This window comes from Euleptes europaea, chromosome 13, assembly GCF_029931775.1.
Source record: "Euleptes europaea isolate rEulEur1 chromosome 13, rEulEur1.hap1, whole genome shotgun sequence".
NCBI lineage: Eukaryota > Metazoa > Chordata > Lepidosauria > Squamata > Sphaerodactylidae > Euleptes > Euleptes europaea.
The window spans coordinates 52,907,188-52,921,021 of record NC_079324.1 but is presented as its reverse complement, the minus strand read 5'-3'; the positions used below and the strand labels follow the sequence as shown (position 1 = coordinate 52,921,021).

General features: G+C 45.6%; 1 protein-coding gene across 5 annotated transcripts in view; it reads left to right on the top strand.

Moving 5' to 3' along the window:
* Nucleotides 1–13,834, top strand: part of ARVCF (ARVCF delta catenin family member) — a 291,383-nt gene that overhangs the window by 177,675 nt on the left and 99,874 nt on the right. The window lies entirely within an intron of this gene.

Here is a 13,834-nt window from a genome sequence, read left to right as displayed (position 1 = left end):
GCGGCATTTTAAACTGGCAATGGTGAACTCATGACGTCCAGAAGATTAGTTTAGTTCATCATGTTTAGTTTGACCCTCTTACAAATGTGCCATCTTGAAGTACAGGATTATGTTATTTTCATAGTGACAAGGTTGGAGACCAGGAAACCGTAATTTTGTGTTGCAAAGTTCTAGGTGGTTGAGGGCATGCAAATATGCATTCTATCCATAGTCACGAGTTGTCTGAAGCAGCTTCTGATGTGTGTGCTTCTTTTGGCCATTCCTGCAACAGCATGGAAAGAGTTTATTATACCTGCAGTACACTTGTAGACTCCTTTATTGAGTCAATGCATCTCTTGTTGGGTCTTCCTCTTTTCCTGCTGCCCTCAACGTTTCCTAGCATGACTGTCTTTTCCAGTGACTCTTGTCTTCTCATAATGTGACCACAATACGATAGCCTCAGCTTAGTCATTTTAGATTCTAGGGCAGGGATGGGGAACGTCCGGCCCGGGGGCCGTATGTGGCCCCTGAGGACATTTTCAGTGGCCCTCGGGAGCTCCAGGGCCCAGCCATGGAGGCGTAACACAGCACAGCCCTCCCCGAGGGTGTTCCTGGGGCTGCAGCGCCCTTTGGACCTCCTCTTGTCAACTGTTGGTCGGCAAGAGGAGGGGGGAGGGACGCTTCCCCCAAGGCTGCCCCCTAAAGTTGCGGCATGCAGGAATGCGCACACTGTAAGCCCCTCTCGCTGCCTGTCAAGCGGCGAGGTGGGGGAGAGACCAGTGGCTCCCGGTGGCGGAACATGTGCACGGGAGCCGATCGGGCTTGGAGGGCCTTTTGTGGAGTCTGGGTGGGGGTGGGTTGGGAGGGGGTGGAGGGTGGGGCCCGGTCGTGCGGGGCTGCGTGTCCTGCCGTGTGTGTGTGTTGGGGGAGGCGGGGAGCCTGGGGCCCGGTTGCGTGGGGCCGGCGTGTGCAGGTGTGTGTGTGGAGGGGGAAGGCTTTTCTCTCTTTCTCTTTTTCTGTCACTCTTTCTCCTTTCTCCCCCTCTCTCCCTCGTCTCTTTCTTTGCCTCCTTCCGTCCTTTTCTCCCCCTCCATTTCTCTGTTTTCCTTCCTTCCGCCCTTCCTTCCCTCCTCCCTTCCTTCCCTGAGGATCGGCTGCGGGCTGCACCCCCCTGGTGCCTCGTTTGCTCGGGGCCCACCGCTGGCTGCCTTCCTGCCTGGGAGGGGGGAGGGAGGGGGAGCGGGGGTGCCCTCCTGGCCTCCTCTGCGTGGCCTCCCCTGTGGTTGCCAACCTCCAGGTGGTGGCTGGAGACCTGGCAACCCTAGCCTCTCCCCCCCGTGGCGGGAGATCTACACCTGGTTATGGCCCCCGAATAATGTTATAAATGAGCAAATGGCCCTTGGCAGCAAAAAGGTCCCCCCCCCTTCTAGGGTCAGTTCAGGCTTGATTTGATTTATAACCCACGGATTTGTTTTTTTGGCAGTCCACGGTATCCGTAACACTCTCCTCCAACACCACATTTCAAAGGAATCTACTTTCTTCCTATCAGCTTTCTTCAATGTCCAGCTTTCACTCCCATACATAGTAATAGGGAATAAGATGGCATGAATTAATCTAGTCTTGGTGGCCAATGACACATCCTTACACTTCAAAATCTTTTCTAGCTCCTTCACGGCTGCCCTTCCCAGTCTCAATCTCCTTCTGATTTCTTGGCTGCAGTCTCCCTTTTGGGAGTCCCTTTTGGGACTCAATAAAGGAAGCCACAGCCCTCAATTTGCAAGATCTGAGCAAGGCTGTCAAAGATAGGACATGTTGGAGGACATTGAGTCATAGGGTCGCCATGAGTCGGGAGCAACTTCACACACACACACACACACACACACACACACACACACACACACACTTGTAGATAATATCTTTTCTACGTTACAGTTTCTATCATAGAAATTAGTTGCAGGATCAACTCCTTGAATGCAACATTGGAAATATCCAGTCAACTTAGCATTTATTATAATTATATTATTATAATATTATAATTCTCGCAGGGAGTTAGTCCAAATGTGAGAATTGTATCTGGCAACTATCTAGAAGCAGGAAATAGACAAATGTTCTTTCTGCTTCCCGTGGTGTATTTGCGGGCGCATGTAGAGAGCTGTGCAGTGCTGGAGCAAAATGTATCGATCGACCTCATTTTCAGACGTTCTCTTCTTTTTTTAATCTTGTCTTTCTGACCAAGAATCCTCTAGCATCACTGCCCTGTGCTTCCAGAACTTGCATAGAGGCATCGTCTAATAATAGAGGCTTGTAAATGCTGACAGAGCCCTAGCAAATGTGTGATTGATCAGCCATGCAAGAAACAAATAGATGGTTATTTTTACCCTTTCCTTCTCTAACAGAGATCAATCTCCGACAGCTCAACTTGCATGGGAAATATACCGGTAATAATAAGTTCTGAGCAGGCCCTTAAGTTTGGCAGGGACTGATAGGTAGACCTGACGTGTTTCCAAGATCTGATCTCAGAACCAACGGTGTGCATTTTATTTGACATAAATTCATGGAGTGTGCATGATTTATTATTTGGATATGGCTGGAATTTGAAATCTAAAATTCCCCAGCAGTGTTAAAAATTGCCCAGGATGGTGGAGAGGGGGGTGAAAAATGAGGTCATGGGGAGATGGATGAAGACTTAACAGCAATTGGTGCAAACACAATTTTGGAGCTAGTGTGTGGAGCATTTTTCCTACAGTGAAAGACTGAAGAGTCTGGAGCGTTTCCAGTTTACTGTGAAGACAATTAAGGCGCAGGGAGAGAGACTGATAAGATTATACATGGGGTGGAGAAAGAGGATAGGAAGGACTCTTCCTCCTTTTCCTGTAACAATGTGGGAGAAACCAATGAAGTTGATGAGCAAAAGGTACAGGACAGACAAAAGGAAATACATCTTGGAGTGGTGGAGTCTGATCTGGAGAACCGGGTTTGATTCCCCACTCCTCCACGTGAGTGGCGGAGGGTAATCTGGTGAACTGGATTTGTTTCCCCACTCCTACACATGAAGCCAGCTGTATGACCTTGGGCTAGTCACAGCTCTGTTAGAGCTCTCTCACAGGGTTGTGGGGAGGGGAAGGGAAGGTGATTGTAAGCCTGTTTGATTCTGCCTTAAGTGGGAGAGAAAGTTGGCATATAAAAACCAACTCTTCTTCTTCTCTTCATCCTCCTCCTCTCGACCGGTAATTAAATAGAGAAATCCACTGACAGTTGAACTTAGCAATGGTCGTGAGCTGAGATGGCTTTAAAAGGGAATTAGGCAGATTCAGGATTATTGGCTACTAGCCACAGTGGCTAATAGGACATCCAGAGGCAGTATCAGGGAAAGGCCTTGAAGAAGAAGAAGAATTGGTTTTTATATGTCGACTTGCTCTACCACTTAAGGAAGAATCAAACTGGCTTATAATCACCTTCCCTTCCCCTCCCCACAACAGACACCCAGTGGGGCTGAGAGAGCTCTAAGAGAGCTGTGACTAGCCCAAGGTCACCCAGCAGGCTTTATGTGGAAGACTGGGGAAACAAACCCGATTCACCAGATTAGCCTCCGCCACTCGTGGAGGAAAGTGGGGAATCAAACACAGTTCTCCAGATTAGAGTCCATTGCTCCAAACCACCACTCTTAACCACTACACCGTGCTGGCTGTCCTCTGTGTCCTGTTTATTGACCAGGGCAACTAGTTGGCCACCATGTGAAACAGCAGAGTGATGGACAGTCTGATGTAGTAGGGCTGTTATGTTCTTGTGAAGCCTTCAATCAAATTTCAGATTGCTATGATGTCTGAATATGGGCCCCTTGGCAAACTGGAGTTTAGAGAAAGCAAACTCCCCTTTTTTATTTATTTATTTACTTCATGTACACCACACATTTGTTCCCTGTAGGGGCCAACAGAGGCTTGCGTCATTCTCCTGTCCTCCATTTTATCATCACAACAACCCTGTGCTCAGACATTGGCAAATCAGAGTTTGATTGAAAGCTTTCTCAAATCATTTGCGCTTCACTTAACAAGAGAAGAAGCCTGTGACCAGGGCAGAAACTGAGGTTTGTTGTGACGTCTAACAGCAGCCACAGGTTTGATGTAGACATCTTGCCATACCATGGTTTACGCTAAGCATAATTGAGAAACCAAAGCATGTTTAGAATCCATAATTGAGAAACCGAAGCATGCTTTGCTTTCACTTACCTGGAAGTTAGTATCGTGTTGTTTATGCGCAGCAACCTCTGGAGGTGAAATAACATCCGTCAATATGGTTTGTTAATTCAGACATCGGGAGGGAAGGCAGCACGGTATAGCTCAGTCTCATCAGATCTCGGAAGCTAAGCAGGTCGATACTTGGAAGGGAGACTGCCAAGAAAGACTCTGCAGAGGAGGACAATGGCAAACCACCTCTGCTTCTCATTTGCCATGAAAGCCCCTTGCCTGGGTCGCTATAAGTTGGCTGCTACTTGCCTGTACTTCACACACACCCACCATTCAGACATCAAATTAAATCACAGACACCCTAAACCATGGTATGCAATTGTACTGTAAACCATGGTTTAAGATTATTGTTCTTTGGCTGATCATAAACCGTGGTTTGCCATGTATCACACTAATCCCACAACAATGGGTTGGTGTGATGATGTCCCAAGCGAACCATCCAGAAATTTCACATGCTACTCTCCTTTTTTTAAAAAATTTTTTTATTGCTTTTATAATTAAACAAAAAAAATTAAACAAAGAAATAAAATCATAATCTAATACAAAAAAACAACAACATAAAACATACAAAGACATATACAGAGCACTGTTACACATGCTACTCTCCTGCTGGGATTGTATCCCTTCAGAATGCCTGCAGGGATTTGACAACTATCTATTTGACAACTATCATAAGTTAAAAAACAACAACTCTAGTATGTGGAAATCTAGTGTGTCAGGAAGAAGGATTTCTTGCTTAGTCTTCTCCTCAATATGCAGGTTTCCTAATATGGATCTTGCAATTTTTGTCTGTGCTTTTGCATCCTCAAGGACTGACTGCAGTAATGCCCTAAAGGTATTTTAGCATTCTGGCCAAGCATGATTTGTGCTGCCGAACTGATGTTCTGTATTTAGCATTGTTCTGGTGCAAAAATCACACCTTCCTAAGTGTACTTATTGTGAGAATGGCAAGTTGTGGGAAGGTGCTACAGCAGATTCAGCGCTTGCGCATCTACACTATCATGTTGTTCCACACATCACTTCAAGGCAAATGCACTTGAGCCAGGAGGCTGATTTCGGATACCTTAAAGTAGATTCTGCTTCAGTTTCCTTGTTGGTGCTGCATAAACAAGAACAAAATTGAACAATTCCAGACTTATGGTTTCCTTTCTGTACAGGCACATTAGAGTGAGACGGAATGACCAGCTCCAGGTTACCCAGTGAGTTTCATGACTGAACAGGGATTTGAACTCAATATAAGACCACCCTTCTATCAACTACATCGCACTGGATAGAAAGAAGTAGTGGGAGAGAGCCAGCGTGGTGTAGTGGTTAAGAGCGGTGGTTTGGAGAGTTGGATTCTGATCTGGAGAATCAGGTTTGATTCCCCACTCCTCCACATGAGTGGCGGAGGCTAATCTGGTGAACTAGATTTGTTTCCCCACTCCTACACACATGAAGCCAGCTGGGTGACCTTGGGCTAATCGCACTCTCTCAGCCCCACCTACCTCACAGGGTGTCTGTTGTGGGGAGGGGAAGGGAAGGTGATTGTAAGCCGGTTTGATTCGTTTTTAAGTGATAGAGAAAGCCTGCATGTCAAAACCAACTCTTCTTCTTCTGTACAATGCCAGCTGTAATTTAATTTTGCCTTCTGGGCTGTCATCTTCTGTGACCCAACAATAGGATCCTTGAGTTCTAGGAGTGCTTGAAATGTCTACAGGTGAGCAAAGATGAGGTTAAGCCAAGACAATGTGCATGGGAACGGAAGAGCCAATATTCTGGGCTGTAAAACTCAATTTCATTTTCAGGCATGTTTGGTATAGAAGGCTTTTGTCAATAGTCTATACAACGTGAAGGGTTTCACCCCCCCCCCCTTTCCTTTTGCTGTTCTTTTGAATCCTTCAGGCTTTATGATGGGACCCAACAGTTTATACAAAGCTAATAAAGGATGGTGCATTCTCCCTTGTAGTACACTGGAGTGTACTTCAAGCTCTTTTCTACTGATTAGTACATATCTCTGAAATGGTTTGTTCATTTTCCAGTCCCTGGGCTTGCATTCTTTAAATTGCACTTGCTATTCCCCCAAGAATAGCTTTTATAAATGCAGACCATAATGAAAAGTGTTCCGAAAGGCCCCTTTATTGAAATTATTGGCAGTTCCATAACAGATACGGGGCCTTTGGAATGGGATTCCAACGTCATCACTTTCCCATGCCTGCTCCTTGCTTCCAAACGAGGATATTAGACATGGTGCAGCTTAAAGAGATTTATCAAAATGAACATTAGATTCCCCAACTACTGCAGACATTAAGCTGATCATTAATAGATTAGGTTTAATCTACATCGGGAGTTCTTCCATTAGCAGGTACCTCCATTGCAGTGATCTAAGCAAGAGGACTCCTTTGTGCCCACAGAACTTTGATTATCCTTAATGAAGCAACCCTTTCTGAAGGAAGGGATAATGGGGGGGGGGGGCTTCAGCACAGGAGTCTCAGTTTCCTTCAGCATAATTAATACGGGTGCATTATGCCAGCAATCATGGCTTCCAGCCTCTTGAATCTGATGTGGGTGTCTACAACAAGAAACGGAGACTTATTTTCAGGAGGAAACAGCAGCAGGAAGGCCTGTGGCTCAGTGGTAGAGCATCTGCTTGGCATGCAGAAGGTCCCAGGTTCAATCCCTGGCATCTCCAGTTAAAGGGACCAGGCAAGTAGGTGATGTGAAAGACCGCTACCTGAGACCCTGGAGAGCCGCTGCCGGTCTGAGTAGTAGTACTGACTTTGATGGACCAAGGGTCTGATTCAGTATAAGGCAGCTTCTTGTGTTAATGTGTTGAGCATCAAAATAAAGGTATGTGAAGCTGTACATCTATCCAGAACGCCATGCTTTGGTTGAATGGGCGATTATAGTTTGAGAAAGACATGGCATCCATGTGTCAGCTCCTACAAAGCACTAGCAACTGATGTCCCCATGTATATCTTTAAGAGGAGAAGACTATCCCACTGCTGACACCATATGCTGGCCCTGTTCTATGTGTGTCTGGGATGGGGAATGTCTGGGGTGGGAAGACTACTCCCTTCTATAGTCAGAAACTCAGTAGGCACCAAAGGATATTCAAGTTATGTTTCTCCAACAGCTGCTAGAACAAATTTTGTGAGAAACTGGAAAAGCAATAAATTCCCTGATTTAAATAATTGGCTCGACAAGGTTAAAGAAACCTATGCTTTAATTAAGCTGACGTACTATAATAACGATAAAAATACTGAAGAACTTGATGCTCGCTGGAATTCAACAATTTTAAGGATGGAGAAAGCATTCTAATGTGTAAATTGTAGAGAGGGAGTGATATAATAATGTGGATTTTAGTTAAATGTACAAATAGAGTATTATTCGATTAAGTGCTATGGGTATTTTAGTTATATTAGCGCTGTTTTCGTTTCGTTTTTTAAATAATTTGTATCACCAGTATTTGATTTTTTTAAAAGTAATGTTATATCTAGGGTTTTTTTCTTTTACTTTTATTGTAAGATTAAATGTTTCTAATAAATTTTAAAAAAGAAAGAAACTCTGTAGGCATATATAGATGACCAGCTATATGTGAAAGTGGTTTTCTACTATATGGCTGCATGATCACGTGGAATTTTTTTCCTGCCACAGATTCTTATGTATGGTAAAGTTTGGGGACCATATGTGGGCTTCCCCACATTTCCATCTTGGTTAGAAGGTCATCTGTATTTGTAATGCATGGTTAGGGTTGCTGATTAGGGGATCGTTAATTCCGTTGGGGATTCTGAGTGAAGGTAATGTTCCTCCAGGCTGTAGAATTGCATGCTTTTTTTGTTTATGAGGAAAGGATTGTCTCTTCCCTGCTTTTCATCCCCGGTTTTTAGTTTTCACAGTATCAGATTTATATACTTTGAAAGATCTTGATTCTTGCAGTTTTCTTGAAATATACGAGTCATCCCACTATTAATAGAAGACATTATTATCGAAGGAAGATGTTGAATATTTTATTTTGGAATGATTTATCACATTTTTTTTACTTCTTCCAGGGAGCTGAAGGTGGTATGCATGGTCTCCTCCAAAGTACATTGTGGGTTAATATAATATTTGCCCTTCATGTTTGAAATGCTTCTTGAATTGTTTTTCTTCCGAATTGACATATAAATTACTGGAATATTTTTGTAGGTTTTAAACATATGAATTGCTTAAAATATGCATTGTCTTGTTCTGTGTACTGAACACACAATCAATGGACAGCAGAAGTTGAGAGTACGTTAATTTTTAGCTACCGGATTTTCCGCAAAGCTCTGAAATAAACCTTTCCAGTTACAAAACGTATTGTGGTGAAAATCCATATATATACACTTTTGAAATGCCGCTTACAGTATTTACATGTTCAGAGCATTCCTGTGAATAAGGAATAAAGCCTTAAAGCATTATGGAAATCGGAATGTAACGAAGTTTGAGTGGTAACAAAGTTGGAGCGTCCGTGGTCATATTTCTTGATTGTTCACTGGGGAAGGAAGTTGCTTTCCTTACTCCGTTGTTATAAGGAATAATCAGTATGAAATGAAAAGCCCCTCAAGGACTGCTTCTCCTATATGAATCTGTCCAGATGCTGAGAGAGCCGTCAATAGCCCTTCTTCATCTCCTTGTTGCAATAAAATTAGCAGTGTAGCTGCTGGATAAGGTAGGGCCTTTTCTGTGGCAGCACCACGGCTGCGGAGCTCTCTGCTGGTGGAGGGTCTACCTTGCCTTCTCTGTTGATTTTTGGATATACAGCTAAGACAGTACTTTCCCAGAAGGCTTTTTGGGGTGTGTGAAGTGCAGCCTGGAAGTCCAGGACAGCAAGAGTTTGAAGAGAAACAGGAACTAAAATAGCCTTGCATGGCAGCTTGTGGTTCACACCTTTCCCCCCTAGAGAAGACTGCTCAGATTTAAAAGGGTGACACTGAGGTGTTGAGACAAGCATTGTACTGGGGATGGAATGGTGGTGGGAAAAGGCTCTCTGGTGGCTCTAGGGTTGCCAACCTCCAGGTGGGGCCTGGAGGTACGCCAGAATTACAACTTATCTCCAGACTAAAGAGACTAATTTCGTTGGGGGAAATGGCAGTTTTGGAGGGTAAATTTTATGGCATTATACCGAGGTCCCTCCCCTTCCCAAAGATGGCCCTTCTGATGCTCTGCCCTGAATCTCCAAGAATTTCACAATCCAGAGTTGACAAGTCTTGGTTGTTCTGGAGTTGAACTGATCCAAGGAAAAAGGCAGGGCTACCTGTCCAGGTGAGAGACACATCTCTCTCTTGGGGCTATTCCGTAGCGGGGGGGGGGGGGGATAAGTAGAGGTTTGCTTGCAGTTTGTCTGAGCCTTTGGGAGCTCGAGCATATTGTAGTGGTTAAGAGCGATTGTTTGGAGTGGCGGGCTCTGATCTGGAGAACCAGGTTTGATTTCCTACTCCTCCACATGAGCGGTGGAGGCTAATCTGGTGAACTGGATTTGTTTCCCCACTCCTACACACGAAGCCAGCTGGGTGACCTTGGGCAAGTTACAGCTCTGTTAGAGCTCTCTCAGCCTCACCTACCTCACAGGGTGTCTGTTGTGGGGAGGGGAAGGGGACTGTAAGCCTGTTTGAGTCTCCCTTAAGTGGTAGAGAAAATCGGCATATAAAAACCAACTCCTCCTCCTCCTCCTCCTTCTCCTTCTTCTTCTTCCTCCTTCTGAAAGATAGCAGCCACGTCTGTGACTCTGTCTTGTGGCTGGTTTTGGAGCTTTTGTTCAGTTTATGTACTTTTAAACATTTCATAATTTAACCTTTGTTGTGAGCCAACTTGTTGAACTGTTTTGCATAGAAGGGCGTGTTATGAAATGCAAGGAAGGAAGGAAGGAAGAGGCACTTGGGCATATGTCCAGTAGGAATAATCTTGATGGGATTTGGTGAATCTGAATATGTCTGCCTGGGCCTTGGTCCATTTTATTTTTTTACAGCCTAGGGACTAGATTTCAGTCCGGTAGCACCTTAGAGACCAATGATTTTTTTGGGGTATATGCTTTCAAGAGTCAAAGGTCCCTTCATCAGGTATCTGACAAAGGGACCTTTGATTCTGAAAAGCTTATACCCCCCAAAACACATTGGTCTCAGGGCTACTTGACTAGGGTTGCCAGGTGCCCGGTGGTGGCAGGCAAACCCCCGGCCATTTACCCCTCTGCCCGCCAACCAGCTGAGGGTCGGCAGGCAAACATACATGCGCCCATGCACGCAGCAGCACGGAACTTGGGCGGGGCCAAGAAAGTGCAGGAGGATGGCGCAGGTGCGGTAGAGCCCTGCCCCAGCCCCCGCAAGTGTTGGGCATCATTACATGGCACCGTGGGGAAGGACAGGTGCCACAGTGGCTTCCCCACTGCCCACCGGCCCCAGGATGCTCCCGTTGCCGCCCCCAGCCGCCCCGACACTCAGCTAGCCGGCCCAGCCCAGCTCCCCACCCGGGCCACCAAATCGGCTCCCCAGGTGAGTGAAGAAGGTCCGCACTTAACCGGAAGTGGTGCACGCATCAACGTGTCAGCGCGTGTGATCCCTGAGCTCTGCCCCCAAAGCCTCCCGCCAGAGGAGAGCGGGGACCTGGCAACCCTATATTTGACTCAAATCTAGCCCTTTTACTGTAGACCAACATGGCTACTCTCTTGAAATATCTTTTGTTGCTTGCTTGGGTTTGCAAATTCACACTGACGTTGGCCGCGAGAACTTGAGGTTATTAGATTTGTTGATGCCGACTGTCGCTTGCCGTGATAAATTATCGAAACAGTCCGCTGTGTCGCACTAAGCGTACCATCAAGATGGCAAACACCAGCTAAGAATAAATTCTGCAGCCATCTGTTTAACTGGCTTCCACGTTAGGTCCCCTTTTGCCTTCACCGACACAGCAGCTGGATCTAGAAATTCAGCTGAACAGTGCTAACTGCAAATTATAAAGCTTGTTTTCTAATTTGGAAAACAATGTGCATTCTTCAGGGCCATAACCCCAGCTGGGGGCAAATGGGCAACCCCCCAAAGCACTGATTCCCCCCACCTTCCCGTTTTTCAAAAAAGCAAACTGAAAAAGGTACAACTTCTGTTTCGTGAATGAATGGATGTTTTCAGAATCTGAAACTGTCTGAGCTAAAAAATAAAAAGTGAGCCATCTTCCTCCCCAACAGGCAGTGCTCCGAACTGCACCCACCTGATCAACCCACTTCCACCTTGCTAAAGGTTTGGATATTTCAAAATCATTAAATGATTCTGAAACAAATCCCCCTTTACTTACTATGACTGTGAGCCCGTCCGTTATTTAAGAAGGCAAGGCGTTACTAAAGGAATTCATTGTTGATGTGCGGAAGGTGTTCATTTTAAGCAAGGAAAAGATTCTGATCAAAAATAACTGTTCCTGTTCAGCTTATATGTTTTGGGAACTAGCAGTTCATTGACAATAAAATACACTTTGGCTTGGCAAGAGGGCTCCAGAATTTGATGCTGGGTATCAGGAAATGGGAAGGGCAGCCATGAAGGAGCTAGAAAAGATTCTGAAGTGTAAGGATGTGTCACTGGCCACCAAGATTAAGTTAATTCATGCCATTGTATTCCCTGTTACTATATATTGGTGTGAAAGCTGGACATTGAAGAAAGCTGATAGGAAGAAAGTAGATTCCTTTGAAATGTGGTGTTGGAGGAAAAGGTTACAGATACTGTGGACGGCCAATAAAAAAATCAGTGGGTTATAGATCAAATCAAGCCTGAACTGACCCTAGAAGCTAAAATGACTAAACTGAGGCTATCGTATTTTGGTCACATTATGAGAAGACAAGAGTCACTGGAAAAGACAGTCATGCTAGGAAACGTTGAGGGCAGCAGGAAAAGAGGAAGACCCAACAAGAGATGGATCTACTCAATAAAGGAAGCCATAGCCCTCAATTTGCAAGATCTGAGCAGGGCTGTTGAAGATTGGACATTTTGGAGGACATTGATTCATAGGGTCGCCATGAGTCGGAGGCAACTTGGCGGCACTTAACATGCACACACACACACATAATAAAATACCATTGATTCATAGGGCCGCCATGAGTCGGAAGCGACTTGACAGCTCTTATCACACACACACACATCAGGAAATAGCTGGTTTTCCTTTTGGGGGGACCTCCAACTGGAAATATGGCACCCCCAACTGGGAAGACTGCCTGCACCCCTGACACTTTTGATGTGTTCCTTTGAGGCTGGGCTTTCTGTTTTCCCTAACTGCATAGCAATGCTTACTTGGAGTAGGGTTGCCAGGTCCCTCTTCGCCACCACCGGGAGGTTTTTGGGGCGGAGCTTGATGAGGGCGGGGTTTGGGGAAGGGACTTCAGTGTCATGGAGTCCAGTGGCCAAAGCTGCCATTTTCTCAAGGGGAACTGATCTCTACCGACTGGAGATCAGTTGTAATAGCAGGAGTTCTCCAGCTAGTACCTGGAGGTTGGCAACCGTAACTTGGAGGGATATGCTGTCAAGATAGGGTTGCCAACCTCCAGGTACTAGCTGTTACAACTGATCTCCAGCCGATAGAGATCAGTTCATCTGGAGAAAATGGCTGCACTGGCAATTGGGCTATGGCATTGAAGTCCTTCCCCATCCCAAACCCTGTCCTCCTCAGGCTCCGCCCCAAAAACCTCCCGCTGGTGGCGAAGAGGGACCTGGCATCCCTATCGCAAGAAGGGAAGCTGCAATGAATGTTGTTTTATTAAGCAGGGGGCCAGGTGGAGGAGAGAGAGGATATTCATATTTGTCTATGTTTTACAAGTGCTTTTAAAATAACTTGAATTTGAGCACTGCCGGTTCACAGCACGCCTGCGACAGAGTCACAGCTGCGTTCGTTTCAATTATTCTTATTATTATTTTGCAACGTTGATGGAATTTACCCAACAAGTCACTGAGAGTGGGTGGCACTTGTCAAATTCCTCACAACACTGTTTAAATTAACCAGCTATTACTCTCTGCTTTTGGAAGCATTTCTTAGGCCCAGCTTGAGGAACCTAAGGAACTCTCGTTTGTCCTCTCCCAGTTATACCAAATTAGGCTGTTCAGCTTATATTGTTTACTCCGTCGGCTGTTCTTCAGGGTCTCCGACAAAGAAAGATCCTTCCTAACACCTGTCAACTGAGATCCTTCAACTGGAGATGCTGGGGATTGAACCTGTGAGTGCATGAGTGTTGGACTGATAGGTGAGGGTAGACAGACAGTGCTAACAGGAGGTTCAGCACACCTTCTGAGGCCGATGTTTTTTGGCAGAAAATCTGTGTCAAAACTACTTCAGCTAAAAGAAGGTCTTTTATGCGTGGCTGTTTCCCTCATGGTCACACACCCCTCTTGACTACTTCAGGGCTTTGTTTTGATCCTTAGGGTTGCCAACCTCCAGGTACTAGTTGGAGATCCCCTGCTGTTACAACTGATCTCCGGCTGATAGAGATCAGTTCACCGGGAGAAAATGGCTGGTTTGGCAATTGGACTCTATGGCATTGAAGTCCCTCCCCTCCCCAAACCCCACCCTCCTTAGGCTTTGACCCAAAAAGCTCCCACCAGTAGTGAAGAGGGACCTGGCAACCCTATTGATTATGTATGCATTTT